Source organism: Chrysemys picta, chromosome 1 (assembly GCF_011386835.1).
Source record: "Chrysemys picta bellii isolate R12L10 chromosome 1, ASM1138683v2, whole genome shotgun sequence".
Taxonomy (NCBI): domain Eukaryota; kingdom Metazoa; phylum Chordata; order Testudines; family Emydidae; genus Chrysemys; species Chrysemys picta.
The window spans coordinates 128,976,760-128,996,438 of record NC_088791.1 but is presented as its reverse complement, the minus strand read 5'-3'; the positions used below and the strand labels follow the sequence as shown (position 1 = coordinate 128,996,438).

General features: G+C 45.1%; 1 protein-coding gene across 1 annotated transcript in view; it reads right to left on the bottom strand.

The window, feature by feature from the left end:
* The window catches only part of BCL2L14 (BCL2 like 14), a 60,209-nt gene extending 44,318 nt beyond the window's left edge, over positions 1–15,891 (bottom strand). Inside the window, exon 1 of the mRNA XM_065584110.1 lies at positions 15,824–15,891. The gene's annotated coding sequence lies outside the window, so the exon portion shown is untranslated. The remainder of the gene's footprint in view (positions 1–15,823) is intronic.
* Positions 15,892–19,679: the final 3,788 nt, after the last annotated feature.

The window sequence follows — 19,679 nt, the reverse complement described above, 5'->3', positions numbered from 1 at the left end:
TCTCATTTTAAATTGACCACCTTTTCTCTTTAGCTAACCATTGACTTGTTTTTGTACTTTTCCCTTTCTCTAGCCCAGCAGAGAAAACCGCAGGTTGTTAATGGCTCACATTGGACCACAGCTGTATATATCCCGAAAGGGATCTTCCATTGCATTTCTTCAACTGTGAATGAGGTGGAACGCCTGGCTGTGCACATCCAAGCTCAGTTCCAGGTGCTGGGTTCCTACTCTATCAATTTTTGTGCCAACAGGGCAGATAAGCAATGGGTTGCTCATAAAAACATTTCTCCTAGTGCCTGATACGTTCTGCCTCGCAAACGGTTTCGAAATAAAGGATTTTTAAGTAATAAGATACATGTTGCCTGGGCCCCATGCAGAGTAACATAGCTGGAAATGCATTTGATAAAAAGGCCCACTGTAAACATCAGCTTCATTTAGATGCTGCTGACAATCCCTCTTGTGCTGTTATCCTGCCATTATTATTTATTTGTATTGCAATTGTGCCCAGACATCCCCACCAAGATCAAAGCCCTCTTGTGCTACCCAAACACATAGTAACAGGCAGTCCCTGCCCTCAGAATTTTACAGCCTAAATAGACAAGACAGGCAAAGAGCAGGAGGGGAAACAGAGAGTGAGGTGAAGTACCTTATTCAAGGTCATACAGCAGGAGAAAGTTCTGCTCCTGGTATCCAGCCCAGAGCCCTACCCACGAGACATACTGCTCTCACTCCAGTGCTCCCAGACTAAGCGAGGTTGAGCAATAGTTGAATGCAGAATGTCCAGGAAATATGCCCAGGTGCTGCAGGAAGGTAACTCAGTGGGATGCTCTTTTCCCTTTTAGTCAGCACTGAATCAGAGTCTTAGGCTGGCACTAGGAAGCCTGGTCCTGCTGCAAGTCTGATGATCATCATCCTTTTTTTTCACATAACCAGTGGGCTGCTCTTCAAATAGAAGCCAAGGGAAGGGGGGGGGCAGCGTGGCCGGAGGAGCCAAAGGGGGGGGCAGCACGGCACGGCCAGAGGAGCCGGGGGGGGGGGCGCAGCCGGAGGAGCCAAAGGGAGGGTGCGGCACAGCCACAACACGGCCGGAGGAGCTAAGGGGGTGGGGGGAGGCACAATTTTATATTCTTGCCTTGGGCGCAAAAATAGCTAGTTACGGCTCTGGCCATGGGCACCAAAAGGCAAGTTCACCCAAGGCGCCACTTTCCCTAAGACTAGCCCTGAATTTTGGCCAAAGCTTTTGTGATTTGCTGCCTCAGATATCTGGGAGCCTTGACTGACACACTAATGAAAATTGTAGAACAAATTTGTGTGCGAGCTATAAGTGTCCAGCCCTTCAAACTCAGGTCACTTATTTAAATGTCTAATGTTAGATAACACGTTTGAAAAATGTGACCTAAAACTCAGAACTGAGTAACACTTAGGTCTGGTCTTAGGTTGGTTTAACTATGTTGGTCAGGGTGTGAAAAATCCACATCCCCAAGCAACGTAGTTAAGCCAACCTAAATCTCTGTAGATTAATTCTGTTGACCTAGCTATCATCTCTTGGGAAGGTGGATTACCTACGCTGATGGGAAATCCCCTACTGTCAGTGTAGGTATACTGAAGCACTACAGCAGTGCAGCTGTGCTGGTGTAGCATTTTAAGTGTAGACAAGTCCTTGGAATTTACATAACACTTAATCTGTTCAAAATGTAACATATATAGACATTAACTAGTTTATCCTTTCCATGCCCTTACCATCATGGATGGGAATACTAAAACTTGCCTATTTTACAGATAGAAAAAACTCAAGCAGAGAGGTCAGTCAGTGTGACGGGATCCCCAGGTATGACCTAGAACTGGGGTACCACATGAGGGTACTCTTTCTCACAGTCCAGAGACACACAGTTCTAAGGAATGCTGCAATTCCTTAGGCACACAACAGAACAAGGAATGTGGTTTCTGAAGCCAGAGATCACCCTCATACTGTACTATGGGGAGCCTACTGCTTTTTCTATGTCTTTTGCTGCCAGTTTGAATGAGCAGCTAAATGAAGTCACTGAGGGCAATGAGTGAGAAGATGTACAATTATCTTCCATATACAGGATTATTTGCTCATCCCCTACCCCAGGTTCAGAAGCACACCCCTGAATAGCAACTTATATTTACTGTACAGAGCATCTTTCACCTGGAAGCACCCCAAAGCTCTCTATAAACTTAGCCAATTGGTACACAAATTATGGCTTGTATGTTCCTCTCCTGCACTTGGAGACGAACTAATGCTGATGCATCATTTCTGTTGTGGAATAGCCTGGAAGCCAGCAGTCTGGATTCAGGCCAGGACATGGAACAAAAACCCTTTCGTAGCATTGATGGATGATCTCCTGTCAATGACTAGAGGACATTCTCATCCTGCTGGACCTTTCTATAGCATTTGACACTGTTGACCATGAGATTCTGCCCTCTCACCTGAGAGAGGTGGCAGGGATCCAGGGTAATGCACTAAAATGGTTTGACTCCTTCTTGGAAGGTTGCTTCCAACAAGTCAAGATGGGAAATTGCACCTAGACCCCTTTCTTGTGGGGTTCCACAAGGATCAATTCTCTCTCCAGTCCTTTTCAATATCTACATCAGAGATCTCAAACTCAAATCACTACAAGGGCCACATGAGGACTAGTACATTGGCCCGAGGGCTGCATCACTGAAACCTTTTCATACAACGATACAAAAGTATAGTCAAAAATGAAAAAAATGATGATATAATAATAATAATAATTAATATAATGTAGTATGCTATTAAAAGTTAATGTATTAACTTTTTAAAAACTGTAATGTGAAGAGGGGTTTTAATAAAATATAAACACCTGTAACTATTCCTTATGTGGTCCGTAACACTGATGATGATATACACTAACAGTCTATCAACATAGCTGTAATGGCAGGAACATTTTAAAGTAACTATTCATACAAAATACGTTGCCACTTTTAACAAACATTCTTCCCAACTACTCACAGCAAAGAATCATACATGCTGAACTTCATACCTCAGACTGCTCGTCTAGTCCATGAGGCCCCAACCCTGCCCCGCCCCCATTCCAACCCCTTCTCCAAAGTCCCCGCTCCAACTCTGCCCCTTCCCTGCCCCTATTCCAACCCCTTCCCCAAATCCCCGCTCTGGCCCTGCCTCTTCTCCGCCTCCTCCCCTGAGTGAGCCGCGTCTCTGCTCCTCCCCCTTCCCTCCTGGAAAATCCTAAGTGCTGCTAAACAGCTGTTTGGTGGTGGGAAGTGCTGGGAGTTAGGCGGAGGAATGGGGACGTGGTGCACTCGGGAGGGGAAGAGGAGCTTGGCTGCCGGTGGAGTTGGCGCCTATGGTGGGCCACAGGAAATAACTTCGCGGGCTGCATGCGGCCCACATGTTTGAGACCCCTGATCTACATGAAGCCACTAGGTCAAATGATCAGACAGCACTGATGCAAGTGCCAGCTATATGCAGATGATATACAGCTCTACGTATCCTTCATCACATAGGACTGCACCACTGCTACCAGGATGGTACAGTGCTTGGATGAGATCAGCTTTTAGATGAAGCTGAACCCAAGCAAGACAGAGGTGATGCTGGTGGTCAGAGGAAAGTATTTTGCAGAGCTTGTGGGCAGGGTGCAGTTGCTGTTGGTTGAAGATACACACCACAATTGGTCAATTCAGTCCATAGTCTAGGAATACTCTTGGATTCCTGGCTGATACTGAGCTCTCACATAGCAGCATCTGTGAGTAATGCTTTCCACTATCTCCAGTTGGCTAAGAAACTCTTCCTGAATGACAAAGCCTTGGCCTCAGTTATGCATGTCTGTCACCTCTTGGCTGGATTAAAACAATACAGTATACCTGGGTATGAAGTCTTGACGCTTAAGAAATGCCAACTAGTACAGAACACTCCAGTGCATCTCCTCAGGTACCCAGTAGCCTGTGTTGCTAAATTCCCTCTAAGCTGTGCAGCCGCGCAGCAGCCTATTAAGTGCTGCACAGGCGCTCAGGGCTGCGGTGGTGAGAGATGCCTCTCCCCCAGCCCCAGCCCTGCCATGGCTGGGGGAGAGGCACCCCTCCCCTGGCCCCAACCCAGCCCAGACCTACTGTGGCCGAGGGAGAGGTGCCTATCCTACAGCCCCAGAGCTGCCATGGTGGGGAGAGGCACTTCTCCCCCACAGTCCAGGCGATGCTGCAGGGAGAGAGAGCTGGGGGGAGTCCTCTCTCCCCACTGTAGCCCCAGGGGAGCCTGCACCTCTAGCCCCTCATCCCCAGCTCCACTCCAGAGCCCGCACCCCCAGCTGGAGCCCTCACTTCCCCACACCCCAACCCTCTACCCCAGCACTGAGCCCCTCATCCCCAGCCCCACTCCAGAGCCTGCAGCCCCTAGTGGGAGTCCTAACTCCCCCCACACACCCCAACCCTCTGACCCAGCCCTGAGCCCCCTCCCACATTCCAAACCCCTCAGCCATACCCCCGCCACATGAATTTTGTGATATTGGTCCACATAATATCACACATCACCTCCATATTGGTGCACATAAAATTAATTCTGCACATGCATGGGAAAAATTAGAGGGAACACTTCTGGAACATATCAAACCTGTGCTCAGCTCCCTACGCTGGCTTCCCATACAATATCCAGTCACGTTCAAGGTCTCAGTCCTTATCTTCAAAGCACTCTGTGGCCTGGGCCCAGGGTATCTAAAGGTCATCTAAAGCTCTGGGACAAATACTGGGGTTGACAACTATGCTCTTCTGGCACAACGGAACTCTCAGCAATAAGGGTGAAGCTCATCTGTGCAGGAGACAGCACTTCCTTCAGGGGCCAGTATGAGACTGCGGAATGAAATTCCCCAGGAACTAAGGACCATCACAAACCTCACCACTTTCTACTCCAAGTATAAGGTGTGTTTCTTCAACCTTGCCTTCTCTAGTATAAACACACAGCAACTGGTATATTTATAGAACAAACAAACAGAACACAAACAAGACACTCCACTGCACATATTTCTCCCTCTCGGGAGAGGATGAGAGAACAACTAATATGTGAAAGATCTGAAATCGTGTGGCTTAATGCACTACTGGAAGGCGCTCAGATACTACAGTATAAAAATCAGACTAGATTAGAAGCAAAAGTCAGGGATTTGTAAGTGTCCAGGATCCCAACCCCGCAAACCCCCAGGAGACCATAGGAAGCAGTGTGTTTTCTTCTCCCTACCATAGCCATGGCATCCAGTCACGCTTCCAGCCCATGACTGTATACCATGTTGTCAGAGTGTGTGAGGGGGGTGGAGTAGGGGAAGGAATCAAAGAACATGCAGTTCATGCCACTTTCCATTTTACTGAGATTCCTCCATCATTTTTGGGAGGGGAACATCCACCATTAACTGTGACTCCTCCCCTTGTCTACACACCTGCCTCCCTCTTTTCCCTGTCACTCACATCCCCATCAACATGGGTTAATTGGGACCTAAGCAGAGGATCAATTGACAAGTAGGGCCACAGCTGAAGGGCTAATTAGAGAGAGAGACGCAAACCCAGCAGCTGGGAGCAGATAAATAGAGAGGAGGCAAGCCCTGGAAAGGAAGGGGGTGTGGAGTTGGAAGGAAAGCAGAGCTGGCTGCTGCTAGTACTACTCTCCCCCTCCCCCCCCCCCGCAAAGTAAGAGGGAGCTGACTGGGACTTGTCTGTATGTAAATAGTCCTCCAGACAGTAGCCTGATAGAACACTATAATAAAGCACCGTGGTGGTGAAGGTGGCCTGGAGTGAGTGTCGTCTGTATCTGAGGTAAGAGAGACTCATAGGACACCACCCCATGGCACTTGCCCAGCTGCCTTTTCCCTTTTCACAGTCCCACTGTAGCTTTTCCCCTAATCTTACTCCCCTTCTTTACCACACAGCAAGAGGGCAAGGAACACAGAGGTCTCTATAGAGCATGATCCATTCTCCCTCTCCTGAAAGACAGCTGCTTCTGGAGTGGTGGAAGGTAGCAGCTATTTAACAGCACACAGCAAAACAATGCAACAGGATGTAGAGAAGAATCCCAGAGCCATTAAAAATGCAGGGAGAACGTATGTAGACAAAAATACGAGCACTTTAAGGCCCATAAAACACTCTGGACCTTTGCTTCTACATCTCATCTGAAACACAGCTCCTCCAGCAGCACCTCCTTACAAACCTGCTGGGGCATCAGCCCAATATTCCTTCAGAGGGTAGAATCACACCAGCCTCCCCTCCTACAGTACGGGAACACGCCTTACACTTCTCCCACCCTGTTATTGTGCCAGCCAAGCCTTGCAGAGCTGACAGGCCAGCTTGGCTGCACATTTCTAATTCTTTTAGGTTCTGGGTGATATTTTCAAAAACACCTATGTTACTGAGGAGCCTAGCACCAATTTTCAGATGGGACTTAGGTGTTTTGGAGTCTAATTCTTATTGACAGCAATAGGATATGGGTTGCTAAGGCACTCAGGCACTTTTGAAAATGTTGCCCTATGTCTAAAACATTACACAACTTTGCGTCAACTGAAACAGACTTAACTATGCAAATTACTCAAGTGTGACTTAGATAAAAAAATATAGTGATAAGTGGCTAAGCTGCACTGAGGCAGAATAGAGATGGATGCTACAGATGGGCAAATAGTCTGTTATCTTTACAGTAGAAAAATGATATTGCCACAAGTTTGATTCAGGGCCAATAACTTGATCATGCTTGAGGATAGTGACATATTTTACCCTCGACAAAGTTAGGAATGTATCCCAAATGATAATTCACCATTTGCACAGGGAAACCTAATAATTTGTGGGTTGAGGGTGGGAACAAATCTGCAACGTGTGCCAGTCAGCTCTGAGCTAGAATTGGGGTGAGGTGGGGTGGAGGGAGATTTCTGAGATCACCAGGGGGCTCAAGTTGCTATAGATCCAGAACTCACAGGCAGTGCACAAAGCATCCCATCCCTTTTCTACTCTGATTATTTTTCCAAGGGTGTCTAGTTATAACTTCACTTTGTAACTTTGATTCCAAAAAGCCTCTTGCTTTTCAGCTAAACGTTGGAAAAGAGACTGGAACTTCATTGTGGTACCTGGGAGCTTTAGCAAGGATTCCTTGAGGTGCTGCTTTGGCAAACTCTCAGCACCAGATGGCGCCACATTTGCATGAGCAATCTCATCAGCTTTCAGCAGACCTTGGGTTTGCCCCCTTTGAGGACCTGTTCAGAAAAGGAAAGCTCTGCTCACTCATACTGAAAAAATGCACCATTTAATTGTGTGGCAGACAGCCACTGGATTTTCTTCTGATTCACCAAGGAAGCTTGAAGCTGACTGATGCACCAGATGAGCCGAGTTCCAGGATGTGGCTGGGCCCTGGAGGGCCAGCAGATATGTAATTTTCTTCTCAAGACACAGTCCTGGCAGTTATCATGCTTATGCCAGCAGCTGTGTTTCAAAGAGTTATTAGACAATTACAAGCCATGCCCAGAAAATAATCTCTCGCTCTGCCACCTTTATGCCACGCCAGCAACCTCTTTTCAACATAGATTCACAAGTTTCCCGAAAGTTACATTCCTCCTTCCCACCCCAAATTCCAGACATTACTCTCAAGCCATTCACCCCCCACTCCCATACCATTGTTATTACTTGGCAATATGACAGAAGAGGAGGGGAAGCAGGTAACCTTCATACTCATGTTAACTTGTGAGCTGGGGGGCTGACACGTGACACAGGTGCAGTAGCTGCAATCCTCTGAAATGTTATTAGCTAGAAAGGGTAGAATTATCAATAATGCCAAAAGGCAGAAGTTTTCAATAAATATTTTGTTCTGCATTTGGCAAAAAAACAGATTATTTTGTCATATCATTTGACAACATTCTCTTGATTCCACTAATATCTCAGAAGGCTGTTAAACTGCAGCTACTAAAGTTAGACATTTTAAAATTAGCATCCAAGAGTTTGTGAAGAGCTGTCTGAGAAGGTTGCTAGACCATCAGTGTTGATTTTCAATAAATCTTGAAGCACTGGGGAAGTTCCAAAGGACTAGAAGAAAGGTAATATGCAATATTTTAAAAGGATAAATGGATGATGTGGGTAAATATAAGCCTATCACTCTGACATCAATCCTGACTAGGAAAATGGAGAGGCTGACAAGGGACTTGATTAATAAAGAATTAAAGGAGGGTAATATCATTAATGTCAATCAACACAGGTTTATGAAAAAATAGATCCTGTCAAACTAACTATTTTTTTTTAATGAGATTACAAGTTTGGTTGATAAAGTAACAGTATTGATGTAATATACTTAGACTTCTATAAGGCATTTGGCTTGATACCACATGACATTTTTATTTTAAAAAACCTAGACAGGCACACTTTAAATGGATTAAAACTGGCTAATGGATAGGTCTCAAAATGTAATTGTAAAGAGGGAAATCATAATTGAATGGGTTTGTTTCTTGGGGGGTTCTGCAGGGATCAGTTCTTGGCCCTACACTATTTAACATTTTTTATCAATAACGTGGAAGAAAACATAAAATCACCACTTTTGCAGATGACACAAAAATGGGGGGAGTGTTAAATAATGAAGACAGGTCACTTCATACAGACCGATCTGGATCACTTGGTAAACCAGGTGGCAAGCAAACAATATATGTTTTAATATGGCCAAATGGAAATGTCTACATCTAGGAACAAAGAATGTAGGCCATAATTACAGGAGGTAGGACTATCCCGGGAAGCAGTGATTATGAAAAAGATTTGGGAGTTATGGTGGATAATCAGCTGAACATGAGCTCCCAGTATGATACTGCGGCCAAAAGGGTTAATTCAATCCTTGGCTGCATAAACAGGGGAATCGTGCATAGGAGTAGAATGGTTATTTTGCCTCTGTATTTGGCACTGGTGCAACCACTTCTGGAATACTGTTCTGGTTCTCCACAATTCGAGGAGTGATAAACGGGAGAGGGTTCAGAAAAGAGCCCCAAGCAGGGCCGGCTCCTGGTACCAGCATAGCAAGCAGGTGCCTGGGGTGGCCAATGAAGGGGGGGGTGGCACGTCCGGCAGTTCGGCGGCAATTCGGCAGCGGGGCCGTCACTCCCTCTGGGAGCAAAGGACCTCCCTCCGAATTGCCACCATAGAACGAAGCGGCGCTAGAGCTGCCGCCAAATTGCCGCCGAACGCGATCGTGGCTTTTTTTTTTTTTCCTCCCTGCTTGGGGCAGCAAAAACGCTAGAGCCGGCCCTGGCCCCAAGCATGATTAAAGAATTAGAAAAAATGCCTTCAAGTGATATAGACTCGAGGAGCTCAGTCTATTAACAAACAGAAGGTTAAGGGGTGACTTGATTACTGTCTACATGGAAAATAAATATGTAAGAACAGGCTCTTCAGTCTAGCAGAGAACCGATCCAAAGGCTGGAAGTTGAAGCTAGACAAATGGAGACTGGAAATAAGGTGCACATTTTTAACAGAGAGAAGCCATGTTGCTATGGAGCGGTTTGCTTTTCCATAATCCTGTATGTAGTCATCGGAATGCCAAACCACTCGGACATTCCATTAGCATCCGCTATTTCTCCTTTGCTTCCTACCCACCCTCCTTTCACTTGTCCTTAGGGTGACCAGATAGCAAGTATGAAAAATCAGGACAGGGGTAGGGGGTAATAGGCGCCTATATAAGACAAAGCCCCAAATATCGAGACTGTCCGTATAAAATCGGGACATCTGGTCACCCTACTTGTCCTTAAGGAGACTTTCCACCCACTCAGGAACCACAATGTCTTGTTCACCTACAGGGACAGAGTGATGTGGGCTTATTTTTGCAAGCAGAAATCCAAAGCTCAGGGAAGAGGAGATGGGCATGGGCATCCCTTTGCCCTCAAAAGCAGGAAATCCTCATATAACAGGCTCTTAATATAAGGTGTCCTTTTACATAAGACCTGAGCTAAGTCACACCAGGCCTGACGATTCTGGGTGTAGAAGGAGGAGCAACGGGTGTTGTGGTTCTGAGGCTTCTGCTCCCTAGCCCAGCTGACAGCCTTTCATTTGGCAACAGGGTGGGGATGTGGAGGTATCTGCTGCAGGGTGGGTGGCATTGTAGGTGGCAGCAATAGCTTAAGGCATGAAGACTGCGTGTGCTTTCCTGGCACTGACAGCAGCAGTATCTGCAGGCTCCCTCCTGTGAGTCCACAGGCAGAACTCAGACCATGGCTGCCATCCAACAGCTCACCTGAATGACTGGAGAAGAGGGTCAGCAAAGCTCTCACTTGCAAAGGGCCCCACCCACAAAGCTCCTGATTGGAGGAAGTGTCCAGCCCCACTGGTTGGCTGGAAAGCTCTACTTAAACCAGAAAGAGGCATCGGAACAGGAAGTTGTCTGAGCATCTAGAGGAATCCCTGGCTGTCTGCTACTATGGACCTTGCTTACTTTCTTGCCTGACTTCTGAGCTTCACCTCTGAGCCTGTACCTCTCCTCCTCCTCCCAGATCCCCCACCGGTTCCCAGTTCCTGCTTCTGCCTTCCTCCTCGTCCCTGCTCCTCCACCCTACCCTTGACTCTGACTTTGGCTCTTGACTGTGTGTTTTGTTGTGTTGTCATTGATTTTTGTTTTAAAGCCTGACTTCCCAAACCTTGAGGTTAAATTCTACTCTAACAGGCATGCACACTAGCCCAAAGTCAATGGGATCCCCAGGGCAGAGATTGGTCAGTCGGGCCCTACGATTTCTGTACTTAAAAATCCTTAAAAATAGAAGATTTTGTTTCTCCACTCTGCTAGACCAGTATAAAACTGGTGTACTAAAGTGGAGAAGAAGTCCAATGGGATTTGGGCACCTAACTCCTTAAGCTTCTCTGTAAAGCCTAATCAAAATTGTCTCTGCACATTATGTTTGTTGTAATCACTTTCTATGTCCCAGTTTTTCATAGAAGTTTCTTGGACATCATTTTGGGACTCTTGAAATGTCCCAGTTTTTCATTCAATCAGCCAAAGCATTTGGATTTTTTTAATAACTATAAATGTTTGTTCAGGATGACTTGCTACACTAGAATTTGCACGCTGTGTGTGTGTGTGCCAGGAACAAGCAGTCCAGGGGAACAAGAGTTCAACGTGACGAACAGTGCGTGGAGTGAAGAGAAAATTCAAATGACAGTAGTTGCTATCCAAGCTGCCCTTTTGCTCAGAGTGCATGCGAATGACACTTCACTGCTTGCTCAGGACATCCAGTTACTGGAAAAAAGTCATCCACTTTGGGAAACATGCATGTGTCACTGCTGAATTAGAAGCTAGCAGTAGTGACACCAGAACACGTGAAAAAACAACAACTATACTTCTGTCTTTCATATGCTGACGTTTGAACCTAAAATAGTGTCACCATGAAATTGTCCCAGTTTTTTTTTCTTTTGAAAATAGTCACCTTATTTGTGGTTTCTTTCTTGTACTGCACCGTTAAAAGGAGACATGTTTCCCCTTCCTGCTGCAGATCCGTGACACACTTGCTACAGCCTGTAGACAGCAGTCACGTACTGTGCTATCTCACGGAGACTACTTCTGTTCTCTGTCCTTGGTTGTTCTGCTTACCTAAAATAAGCCACCGAGGTCAACAGTAGATGTTTTGCACTTTGTATATAGAATCGTGGTGTAAGATCTTTCAAAAGCATAAAGAAAGCAGCATTTCTGCAGACAATGCTGAATCAATGTTGAGCTGCACACCGGTCTTCATCGTTAGGTGGCTGCATTTCACTAGACAGTTTAAAAAGCCAATTATACTATAGAGCCATGTTAGCACTGCGTATAGATAAGTCAGTTTCTGTTTCCGTTATAAGTCTCTAAATTCTGGGGTTCATAATCTGGTCATAAAATCTTCACTAGTGAGTGAAACTTGGGCATGAATGAGTCTCTCTGAGCATGCTAAATGCAGAGGCTCAAACAAAATGTATACCTCAAAAACAAAAACAAAACAAGACACCACAGTAAGAAGACAAAAAACCCCAAAACAAACAAAAAAAGAAGCAGCAGCAGCCAGCATGGCTAAACAGAGTAAAAGAGGCAATTGGATTCCAACAGACATCCTTTAAAAATTGGAAGTCAAATCCTACTGAGGAAAATAGAAAGAAGTACAAGCTCTGGCAAGTCAAGTGTAAAAGCATAATTAGGCAGGACAAAAAAGAATTTGAAGAACTGGCAAAATACACAAGAACTAATGGCAAAAAATAAAATAAAAATTATGTACATCAGAAACAGAAAGCCTGCCAAACGATCGGTGGGGCCACTGGATGATCGAGGTGCTAAAGGAGCACTCAAGGAAGACAAGGCTGTTGTGAAGAAGCTAAATGAATTCTTTGTATTGGTCTTCACTGAAAGGCATGTGAGGAAGATTCCCACACCTAAGCCATTCTTTTTAGGTGACAAATCTTAGGAACTGGCCCCATCTGAGGTATCAATAGAGGAGGTTTTAGAACAAATTGATAAATTAACGAGTAATAAATCACTAGGACCAGATGGTATTCATCTGAGAGTTCTGGTGGACGAACTCAAATATGAAATTGCAGAACTGCTAACTGTGATATGTAACGTATCACTTAAATCAGCCTCTGTACCAGATGACAGAGAATAGCTAATGTAACTCTAATTTTTAAAAAACATTCCAGAGGTGATCCTGGCAATTACAGGCCAGCAAGCCTAACTTCAGTACCAGGCAAATTGGTTGAAACTATAGTGAAGGACAGAATTATCAGACACATGGATGAACACAATGTGTTGGGGAAGAGTCAACACTTTTTTTTTTTAAAAGGGAAATCATGCTTCATCAATCTATTAGAATTCTTTGAGGGGGTCAACAAGCATGTGGACAAGGATGTTGCTACAATGTATTTGGACTTTCAAAAAGCCTTTGACAAGGTACCACAGCAAAGGCTCTTAAGCAAAGTAAGCTGTCATAGGATCAAGGGAAGGTCCTTTCATCAATCCGTAACTGGTTGAAAAATAGGAAGCAAGGGTAGGAATAAATGGTCAGTTTTCACAGTGGAGAAAGGTAAATAGCAGGATCCCCAAAGAATTGTACTGGAACCTGTGATGTTCAACCTATTAATAAGTGATCTGGAAAAAGGGGTAAACAGTGAGGTGGCCAAGTTTGCAGATGATACAAAATCACTCAAGATAGTTAAATCCAAAACTGACTGTGAAGAGTTACAAAAGGATTCCACAAAACTGGGTTACTGGACAGCAAAATGGCAGGTGAAATTCAATGTTGATAAGTGCAAAGTACTGGAAAACAAACCCAACTATACATACAAAATGATGGGGTCAAACTTAGCTGTTACTGCTCAAGAAAGAGATCCCGGAGTGGTTGTGGATAGTTCTCTGAAAACACCTGCCTAATGTGCATTGGCAGTCAAAAAAGGTAACGGATATTAGGAAAGAGATGGCTAATAAGATAGAAAATATCATAATGCCACTACATAAATCCAAGGTACACCCACACTTTGACTACTGCATGTAGTTCTGGTCACCCCAACTCAAAAAAAGATATATTAGAACTGAAAAAGGTACAGAGAAGGGTAACAGAGCTTCTCTTTCCAGCAGTGCTGTCACCACGCACGCAAGCAAGCAGCTTCTAATGGTTTGCAGGATGTGGAACAGCTTTAATCTGAGGTTAGATTTAAAAGACTGGGACTGTTCATCTTAGAAAAGAGACGATGAAGGGTGGATATGATAGAGATCTATAAAATCTTGAATGTGAGAAAAGTGAATAAGAAAGTGTTATTTACTCCTTCCCATAACATAAGAACCAGAGGTCACCCAATGAAATCAGTAGGCAGCTGGTTTAAAACAAACAAAGAAGTACTTCTTCACACAGTGCACAGTCAACCTGTGGAACTCATTGCCAGGGGATGTTGTGAAGACCAAAAGTATAGCTGGGTTAAAAAAAAATTAGATAAGTTCATGGAAGATAGGTTCATCAATGGCTATTAGCCAAGATGGTCAGGGATGCAACCCCATACTCTGGGTGTCCCATAGCCTCTCACTGCCAGAAGCTGCGAATGGATAACAGGGAACGGGTCACTTGATCATTGCTCTGTTCTGTTCATTCTTTCTAAAGCATCTAGCACTGGCCATTGTCCGAAGATAGAATAGTGGGCTAGATGGACCATTCTTATGTTCTTAGAGTCATAGGTGCAGGCTTCCTCTGGGTCCCAGGAGTGCTCAACCCCCCGCTCTGCCCCTTCCCCCAAGTCCCCAGCCCTGCACCTTCACGCTCAGTTCCATCCCCGCCCCCCAGCACCTCCTGCACGCTGCAGAACAGCTGACTGCAGTGGGCGGGAGGCAATGGGGGGGGGGAGGAGTTGATTGGCACGGCTGCTGGTGGACGGGAGGCTCTGGCTGCTGGTGGGTGCTAAGCACCCACTACTTTTTTTTCCCTTGGGTGCTCCAGCCCTGGAACACACATGGAGTTGGTGCCTATGTTTAGAGTGACAAAACAAACAAACAAACAACCCCCACCCACAACACAACCCTCCTCCACAAACTTCTGCCCGTGTCTCTAACACACTTGTTTTTAGAGGGTTGATTTGCCACTTGTTTGTCTATAATAATTAATAATATTTTGCACCTAGGAAGCGCCTTTTACTTATAACATGTGATAAGATTGGTTTCTAAATGGTGAAAACAGACAAGTAGACTCTACTTTAAAAAGGCAGGTAACATGCGTGTGCTACTTACTGGGCAAATCATTTGTGATTTGGGATCCTCAATGTAACAATGCATCTGGCAGTTAAATCTACAGCATGAGATAGAAAAGAGATTTGCATTGGCAGATAGAAAGCCCCGAATGGGCATTGGTAGGCGTACATTATGAACAGAGGTGTTTGGGATGCATGGATGTCAGCAGATGGAAGCTGTTTGTAGGCATAGACAGGCTGGGAATGTGTATGCATATTTAGAAAAAAATACAGATTTTATTAATATTTTTGTTTAAAATGGTGATGTAGGAAGTTAGGTTTTTAGACCACTAAGGATCAGTCATGTTTCAACATGTTTACCAGTTGTGTTTCTCCAGGAAGCATTCCTGCTGAAAAGTTCAAAGGGCAACAGCTGTAGTTTTTATTTGGGGTCCCTTTTACTCAACTAAATCTTTATGCTTTTCTCTCTTTCTTCTGCACAATGCTGGGAAGTCTTGACTCCTAGGCACCAGATGGGTTAATGCTGTAATGTCATAATGTTTCTTAATGACATGGCTGATGCTGGCCAGGCGCTAGCCAGCTAGGAGCTCACTGCCAGTGCCTCCCCCGCTAGCTCCTCATTTTTGGATGACAATCGTGCAGCCCCAAACGCCAGACTGTGGAAGCTAATTTACCATCCAAGGCATCTGCTTCTTGGCAGACTCCATGGGCATCTGCAGAAGTGGCTTTGAATAGCCTTTCCCTGTGTCACATGGTTAGACACTTGGGGGGCGAAGCAAAGGACCTGCATTGCTTTCCTTTAGCTCAGACAGCTCACTGATATCGCCTGGAAAGTGGCAAAAAACATTTTCTTTGTAGACAATTGGCTGCACATCCCCATCTATCCCCCTGGACTGTTACTGCTGGGGAATTGGAGTAGAAACAGGCTGTTTCTCATTCCCCTACCCCAATCCCCAGACACAGGCTCAAGTCAGAATCCCCTATTGGGACACCCAGGCTGAGTGCTGTAGAAATGATTGTGGGTCACTGGCAGAGGTTTATGGTTTCAGATTGGTGGGGGAAATGAGCAACATAACCTTAGAAGAAACAAGCTGCTTGTGAGACTATATCATATTCATTGGAGTAAGGGAAGGAAAACATAACAAGTACATACCTACTCAAAGACAGGGAAACACAGCAAGGAGCAGACAGTTGCAAAATGGCCACTATAGGTATATAGCTATTTGGCCTCACCAAATTTAAAGGGCCGGACTGAGAAAGGCATGCTGGGACTGTGTTCCTATTAAAGGGTGCAACCCTGCAGCGCTCAGAGTCACTAGAGTAGGGATCAGATAGCAAGTGTGAAAAATCAGACTAGGGGCTAGAGACCAGGAAGCAATATTGCTGATTCACATAATAGATGGTGGGGTTTTTGACCCTGAAAACTACAGCTGCTGGAGTCATTTGATTATAGGGAACTCTCCATTTTTATTAAAAAAACATAAGTTTCTAGTCCTCAAGCTTGTAGACAAAAGCTTGAAAATGGGATTTCCAAAGACTCAAATCACAGAAGGCAAATCATAAGAATTTTAAATCTCATGATATTTGAGCACTTAGGGCTGACAATCCTGAGGAAATCACCAAGGAGGGGGCTGCTTCTCTGCTGTACATCCCAATACGCTAACACAATGTGGCTTTCATACAAAATAAGTTAGCTAACATTTTGCATAGCACCTTTTCTTCCCCCTAGACTCCAGAGTGCTTTATATGCCACTGATACAATAGATGCAAAGAGCCACAGGAATGCAACTAGTGCTGGGGTGGAGAACTACAGTGAGTCAATTGTATGCTGAAAGGCTACTGCAAACTAGTACATAGCATGCTGAACAACAGTGAAGGAGGGGAAATTTTGGTTAAAAACACTGGGACCAACCTTTTATATGAAGTGCTACCGGAGAGGTGTGGGCTTGGGGCTTCTGAGAAATTAGGCCTCTAAAGGTCTGTCTACTTTGTGGGCACTTTGCTTTCTTAGCTCTCTTGCTTTAGTGACAGCAATGTTCTATATGCAGAACCATTTCAATTGAGGGTATAACATTTTTTTTCAAGGAATAACCATGGCTCTGCCAAATACCAGAAAGTTCAAATGTTCTTAATATCCCTGTTGAGCTGACCTCACAGTTGCTCCTCATTCTGAGGGATGTCACTCCGTTTAGTCCCAAAGTTAACAGTGATCCACATAGGTTTGGTGTCTCCTTTTATTGCTGAAAATTGTTTACCTCAGAAATAATTATGAAACTGAAGTTAAAGAGAGAATAATTTCCACTAAAGGAATGAATTGCAGAGCATTTTAAGATTCCTGCATGGCTAATGTACATCCCTTCTTTTGGGCCTTTGTCCTATACTGCAGCCCACATTTACACCTTGGCAGGCCAAGAAGCACACTCCTAAGGTTTACAAGCTGAGCCAGTTTAAAAATCAGGGAAGGTACTCAAGGCTGTTTACCATTTCTGGTGTCAAATGTGAAGCAAAGGTTTTTTTTTAGTTCCGCGCAGGGCAGCACAGGCTGACATTAGTATGAAGATACGTCTGTAGGGCTGACCCTAGATGTTAGCTGACTTTCCCTGCTCTCATTATGTTGACTCCTGTGTCTCTACTTAAAAGCAGCACCACTGAGACAAAATGTAGGTTCCTGCACCCCCCATTTAAAAACAAATGCTTCACCTGGAGTACCAAAGGATTCCTGGGCAGTCATCTGGCCCTCCTTTGTAGGTTCTCTGGTAGTTCTTTGTAAGTTGGCCTCCCATTACTGCAAGAAACGTTGTGATCCCTTGCTGAAGAAGTGATGAAAGGTATGGAAAGATCTATGTGAAGGGCTATGGAAGGGAAATTGGGTTAGTTACTGGCTAAAACAATATAAGCCAGTTTTAAATCAATTTCATTGCATCCACACAGGGAGTGGCACCCATTTAAATCAATTTCAAGACTGATGCATTTCTGAGGCACAAACAAGACCTAATTGTGAAAAAATCACAAGTGATTCTATTTTGCACTACACTACAGTTATGTGGGAGGCTACTCCTTAACCCAAGATTAGCTGACTATGTCCTGACAGGACCTATTAAAGATCCACGTATCAATAGAAACTCTTTGACTCATTGTATTCTCACTCTGCCAAGGATCTGATAGTGCTTTTCAAATATTAGAAACTATGGGATGGGGGAATCAGTATCATCACCATTTCATACCCTGTTAAATGAGCAGCTAAAGCAATGTTGCCAGCTCTTGTGATATATATTGTTTTTTTCTTAAAGCTCCAGCTCCTAGAGTCATGTGAATATGTGAGACTCTCAGCTTTCCTTAAAAAAAAAAAAAAAAAAAAGCAAGTAATTTTCAATTCTAATGTCTGCATGGAAAAACACCTTGAAAATGTGTTTTTCCATGTGTATGACTCACATACATCCCAAAGGGCTTGGAAATCAGAAGGCAAATCAAAAGAACCCAAATGTATTGATTCTCCGCCCCCCCCAAATTATCTCCTGGTTTTAAGTCAAATGTATGATTTCGGGGAAAGGGGAGCTGACTCATGACTTTTGAATGCTTGGGGTTTGCAATACAGCCAAAAGTTTAACTCTCAGAGTACTAAAGGCAACTGTGCTCTTCTGAGGTGTTTTGTAATGAAGAGTGGTGTGCTTGTTCAACTTAGCAGGAGACCCATGTCTCTCCCAGAGACTGCATTTTTCCCGGGAGAAAAAACTATCGAACTCCCACTTTGCCAGCCCTGCCATAACACCTCAAGCAGGCTAGCTACTTCATGGTCCACTCACCCACTTTATCTCCAGACACTCCACCCTGCTGTGACACATTGATACCGCCTCTGCGTCCTGGGCCCCAGCGGTATACCTCCATCTTGCTGGGTCCCATGCCGGTGGTGACAGGAATTGGGTAACAGGAGGAAAGAGAGGTGGGTTGAGTCAGGAGTATGATTCAGGTTTCCTGACTCCCATTCATTCTTGCACTAACTGCGAGGTGACACTAGAGAACCTGGCTGCGTTACAAGTTCTATCAGTCAGCCAGAAGGAAGGTCGTTCTCGTCTCCGGAGAGGTTGTACCATGTCAGCCTTTTATCCGTCAGTCCCCCGTCTGACCGGGAAGCAGCTCCTTAGTGTGCACTTTTAAAAAAGGAAAGCGAGTCCAGGGCAGCAAATGAAGAGCTATTCGGAGGGGTTCCACTATTTTGATCAGTGGGAGAGGTGAGCCAGGGTGTGTTCCTGTGACCTCTGGCAGTATAAAAGCTTGAGCTGGGTGACAGAACTTCTGGCTGCAGAGTGGCTCTGAGTCACAGCCTTTACTGCTCAGATTTGATGTGGATTTTTACATCAGATGCTGGGGAAGCGAGGTGGCCTCTCAAATATTTGCATTGCTTGGCAAGCTAGGGGAGATGGGGGTGGATTCAGGAAATTCTGGCCAGGGCAAGCACAGCTGGCATGAATGGCTTTGCAGGGCTCCTTTGTGGAGGAGAAAGTAGTGAGGCCTCTTGATTTTTCCAAGCAGGATTCCTGGGAAAGGATGAGTGTCTTGGAGGTTTCCTGTGTGAGTTTTGCAGTCAGGGGGCTCATTGGCTTTTTGAGGGAATCCTTTTGGATCCATCCTTTTTTTCTACCACCTGTTCTCGAAGGCAGAGCAGTTCTTCATGCTGAGCAGAGCTGGAGGGATCTGCCCCTGGAGCCTGTCAGTGATGCTGCGGGCGCTACTGGAGAGCAACAAGAGATGTGCTGCCTGTGTACCACTGCCTGTTCTTGTTTGCCTAGGAAGTTTTGGATCTTAATTCCAGTGGTCTCACTGTGTGTGTGATAGGGAGGTAGGAGCTGGAGGAAGCTGGCACTGCAGGTCAAGTTGTGCATGACACTTATGGCTGCAAAGCCAGGCGGTGTTTCATGTCACATCAGAGGTGCACAAGCTCTTTGGCAGACATTGTGTTTTTGTTCTGTGTTTGTACAGCACCGAGCACACTGTGATCCGGGTTCGTGATG